This window comes from Leptodactylus fuscus, unplaced genomic scaffold (assembly GCF_031893055.1).
Source record: "Leptodactylus fuscus isolate aLepFus1 unplaced genomic scaffold, aLepFus1.hap2 HAP2_SCAFFOLD_1100, whole genome shotgun sequence".
Classification (NCBI taxonomy): Eukaryota; Metazoa; Chordata; class Amphibia; order Anura; family Leptodactylidae; genus Leptodactylus; species Leptodactylus fuscus.
The window spans coordinates 5,916-11,310 of record NW_027439924.1 but is presented as its reverse complement, the minus strand read 5'-3'; positions in this window follow the sequence as shown (position 1 = coordinate 11,310).

Here is a 5,395-nt window from a genome sequence, read left to right as displayed (position 1 = left end):
GTCTGGAGCTGGGGTGTGCAGAGCTGTGGTGTCCAGGTGTCTGGAGCTGGGGTGTGCAGAGCTGTGGTGTCCAGGTGTCCGGAGCTGTGGTGTCCAGGTGTCTGGAGCTGGGGTGTGCAGAGATGTGGTGTCCAGGTGTCTGGAGCTGGGGTGTGCAGAGCTGTGGTGTCCAGGTGTCTGGAGCTGGGGTGTGCAGAGCTGTGGTGTCCAGGTGTCTGGAGCTGGGGTGTGCAGAGCTGTGGTGTCCAGGTGTCTGGAGCTGGGGTGTGCAGAGCTGTGGTGTCCAGGTGTCCGGAGCTGGGGTGTGCGGAGCTGTGGTGTCCAGGTGTCTGGAGCTGTGGTGTGCGGAGCTGTGGTGTCCAGGTGTCTGGAGCTGGGGTGTGCGGAGCTGTGGTGTCCAGGTGTCTGGAGCTGGGGTGTGCAGAGCTGTGGTGTCCAGGTGTGCAGAGCTGTGGTGTCCAGGTGTCTGGAGCTGGGGTGTGCAGAGCTGTGGTGTCCAGGTGTCCGGAGCTGGGGTGTGCAGAGCTGTGGTGTCCAGGTGTCTGGAGCTGGGGTGTGCAGAGCTGTGGTGTCCAGGTGTCTGGAGCTGTGGTGTCCAGGTGTCTGGAGCTGGGGTGTGCGGAGCTGTGGTGTCCAGGTGTCTGGAGCTGGGGTGTGCGGAGCTGTGGTGTCCAGGTGTCTGGAGCTGGGGTGTGCAGAGCTGTGGTGTCCAGGTGTCTGGAGCTGGGGTGTGCAGAGCTGTGGTGTCCAGGTGACTGGAGCTGGGGTGTCCAGGTGACTGGAGCTGGGGTGTGCAGAGCTGTGGTGTCCAGGTGTCTGGAGCTGGGGTGTGCAGAGCTGTGGTGTCCAGGTGTCTGGAGCTGTGGTGTCCAGGTGTCTGGAGCTGGGGTGTGCGGAGCTGTGGTGTCCAGGTGTCTGGAGCTGGGGTGTGCGGAGCTGTGGTGTCCAGGTGTCTGGAGCTGTGGTGTGCGGAGCTGTGGTGTCCAGGTGTCTGGAGCTGGGGTGTGCGGAGCTGTGGTGTCCAGGTGTCTGGAGCTGGGGTGTGCAGAGCTGTGGTGTCCAGGTGTCCGGAGCTGGGGTGTCCAGGTGTCTGGAGCTGGGGTGTGCGGAGCTGTGGTGTCCAGGTGTCTGGAGCTGGGGTGTGCGGAGCTGTGGTGTCCAGGTGTCTGGAGCTGGGGTGTGCAGAGCTGTGGTGTCCAGGTGTCCGGAGCTGGGGTGTCCAGGTGTCTGGAGCTGGGGTGTGCGGAGCTGTGGTGTCCAGGTGTCTGGAGCTGGGGTGTCCGGAGCTGTGGTGTCCAGGTGTCCGGAGCTGTGGTGTCCAGGTGTCTGGAGCTGGGGTGTGCGGAGCTGTGGTGTCCAGGTGTCTGGAGCTGTGGTGTCCAGGTGTCTGGAGCTGGGGTGTGCGGAGCTGTGGTGTCCAGGTGTCTGGAGCTGGGGTGTGCAGAGCTGTGGTGTCCAGGTGTCCGGAGCTGTGGTGTCCAGGTGTCTGGAGCTGGGGTGTGCGGAGCTGTGGTGTCCAGGTGTCTGGAGCTGTGGTGTCCAGGTGTCTGGAGCTGGGGTGTGCAGAGCTGTGGTGTCCAGGTGTCTGGAGCTGTGGTGTCCAGGTGTCTGGAGCTGGGGTGTGCAGAGCTGTGGTGTCCAGAGCTGGGGTGTCCAGGTGTCTGGAGCTGGGGTGTGCAGAGCTGTGGTGTCCAGAGCTGGGGTGTCCAGGTGTCTGGAGCTGGGGTGTCTGGGTGTTCTACATTTTGGACTGACATCTTGGAGTCTGTGCCAATCACCCCCAGATCCTGACACTACCCACAAATCATTGTAATAGCAGTTGGATCCTCGTTTCCTCCACTGTTGCATTTTTCGGTATCTTTGGTCCTTGTTTGGCCTGCTGGGGGTGTCGCTCAGGTCCAATCACATGATGATACAGAAGGGGCTCAAATCGCTATTTCACCCCCATCATCTTCAGCAGCAGAATACGTTGGGACTTGTTATCTCCAGTTCACTGGGAGAGGTTTGTAAAGTGGAGTCAGAAAAATGCCAGCGATGAAGGCGCCCCCTATGTCTGGATGGTAGAAACTGCAGGACCTGCTCGTGCTCTTTTGGGGGGGATCAATCCCTGCTCTGTACTGGTGGTTGGTCTGGTCCTTGTTGTTCTCCACATGTGCGCCCTCATGTAACCTCTGCCCCAACACCTCCTAATACTAGTGACAAGTCACGGACCCGCTGCACAAGGCCGTGCCCTCTCTGCCTGACAACTGGGCACAATATCTCTGCGTGCATTATAGTGTCCTGTCTAGTAGTCACCGATCTCTCCCTAAGAAGTACACTACCCTAAAGTAGCCTCCGAGAGCCTTTATAGAGGGCAGTGAGGAGCAGATACCTTCCTCTTGTGGTCAGACCCCACCTGTGATCAGATCTGCAGGGGGTATTTCTATCTGGGGGTCTCCTCCCCTCACTGGCAGCCACTACTTAGATGATGTAGCAGGTACTGTAGAGCCGCCGCCGCCGCCCTCCCCACCCATTGTCATATTGTGCACACGGATCGGCGTCATTTGACAGCGTTGTCTATTCATTGGTGACGTCCAGGGTTCTATCCCCCCCCCCCCCCCATACCTGGTGTGAAGATCACATGATGCGGCAGCCATTAATTTATAAAACATTTAATTTAATAAGGTTAGAGATAAATAATGTAACAAGAAGAAATAAAGAGACGACCACGACACGAGAGGCCACGGCTGCAGGGACCCCCGGGCATGAGCACTGACAACCATGGGGCAGGCTTGGGGGACTCCGACCATTTGTAGGTCTGCATAAAGCTCGGATCTAAAGGGTCACCAGTGTGAATGGAAACAAAATCATATCAACCATCACCCCATGTAGTATATACCTGAGACTAGTGACTGCGCAGCGGGTACAGGCGTGGCCTCCTCATGTACGTCACAGCAGCAGTGGGTACAGACGCAGCCATCTCACGTACGTCACAGCGGGTACAGGTGTGGCCACCTCATGTACGTCACAGCGGGTACAGGTGTGGCCACCTCATGTACGTCACAGCGGGTACAGGTGCGGCCATCTCATGTACGTCACAGCGGGTACAGGTGCGGCCATCTCATGTACGTTGCAGTGGGTACAGACGCGGCCATCTCATGTACGTCACAGCGGGTACAGGTGCGGCCATCTCATGTACGTCACAGCGGGTACAGGTGCGGCCATCTCATGTACGTCACAGCGGGTACAGGTGTGGCCACCTCATGTACGTCACAGCGGGTACAGGTGCGGCCATCTCATGTACGTCACAGCGGGTACAGGTGCGGCCATCTCATGTACGTCACAGCGGGTACAGGTGTGGCCTCCTCATGTACGTCGCAGTGGGTACAGACGCGGCCATCTCATGTACGTCACAGCGGGTACAGGTGCGGCCATCTCATGTACGTCACAGCGGGTACAGGTGTGGCCACCTCATGTACGTCGCAGTGGGTACAGACGCGGCCATCTCATGTACGTCACAGCGGGTACAGGTGCGGCCATCTCATGTACGTCACAACAGCAGCGGGTACAGACGCGGCCATCTCATGTACGTCACAGCGGGTAGAGGCGCGGCCCTATCATGTACGTCACAGCGGGTACAGGTGCGGCCACCTCATGTACGTCACAGCAGCAGCGGGTACAGACGCGGCCATCTCATGTAGGTCACAGCGGGTACAGGTTCGGCCATCTCATGTACGTCACAGCGGGTACAGACGCGGCCATCTCATGTAGGTCACAGCGGGTACAGGCGTGGCCTCCTCATGTACGTCACAGCAGCAGTGGGTACAGACGCGGCCATCTCATGTACGTCACAGCGGGTACAGGTGCGGCCATCTCATGTACGTCACAGCGGGTACAGGCGCGGCCACCTCATATACGTCACAGCAGCAGCGGGTACAGGTGCGGCCACCTCATGTACGTCACAGCAGCAGCGGGTACAGGTGCGGCCATCTCATGTACGTCACAGTGGGTACATGTGCGGCCATCTCATGTAAGTCACAGCGGGTACAGGCGCGGCCATCTCATGTACGTCACAGCGGGTACAGGTTCGGCCACCTCATGTACGTCACAGCGGGTACAGGTGCGGCCATCTCATGTACGTTGCAGCGGGTACAGGTGTGGCCCTCCTCATGTACGTCATCGCGGGTACAGGTGCGGCCATCTCATGTACGTCACAGCGGGTACAGGTGCGGCCATCTCATGTACGTCATCGCGGGTACAGGTGCGGCCATCTCATGTACGTCACAGCGGGTACAGACGCGGCCATCTCATGTAGGTCACAGCGGGTACAGGCGTGGCCTCCTCATGTACGTCACAGCAGCAGTGGGTACAGACGCGGCCATCTCATGTACGTCACAGCGGGTACAGGTGCGGCCATCTCATGTACGTCACAGCGGGTACAGGCGCGGCCACCTCATATACGTCACAGCAGCAGCGGGTACAGGTGCGGCCACCTCATGTACGTCACAGCAGCAGCGGGTACAGGTGCGGCCATCTCATGTACGTCACAGTGGGTACATGTGCGGCCATCTCATGTAAGTCACAGCGGGTACAGGCGCGGCCATCTCATGTACGTCACAGCGGGTACAGGTTCGGCCACCTCATGTACGTCACAGCGGGTACAGGTGCGGCCATCTCATGTACGTTGCAGCGGGTACAGGTGTGGCCCTCCTCATGTACGTCATCGCGGGTACAGGTGCGGCCATCTCATGTACGTCACAGCGGGTACAGGTGCGGCCATCTCATGTACGTCATCGCGGGTACAGGTGCGGCCATCTCATGTACGTCACAGCGGGTACAGGCGCGGCCATCTCATGTACGTCACAGCGGGTACAGGTGCGGCCATCTCATGTACGTCATCGCGGGTACAGGTGCGGCCATCTCATGTACGTCACAGCGGGTACAGGTGCGGCCATCTCATGTACGTCACAGCGGGTACAGGTGCGGCCATCTCATGTACGTCATCGCGGGTACAGGTGCGGCCATCTCATGTACGTCACAGCGGGTACAGGTGTGGCCATCTCATGTACGTCATCGCGGGTACAGGTGCGGCCATCTCATGTACGTCACAGCGGGTAGAGGCGCGGCCCTATCATGTACGTCACAGCGGGTACAGGCGCGGCCATCTCATGTACGTCACAGCGGGTAGAGGCGCGGCCCTATCATGTACGTCACAGCGGGTACAGGTGCGGCCACCTCATGTACGTCACAGCAGCAGCGGGTACAGACGCGGCCATCTCATGTAGGTCACAGCGGGTACAGGCGTGGCCTCCTCATGTACGTCACAGCAGCAGTGGGTACAGACGCGGCCATCTCATGTACGTCACAGCGGGTACAGGCGCGGCCATCTCATGTACGTCACAGCAGCAGTGGGTAC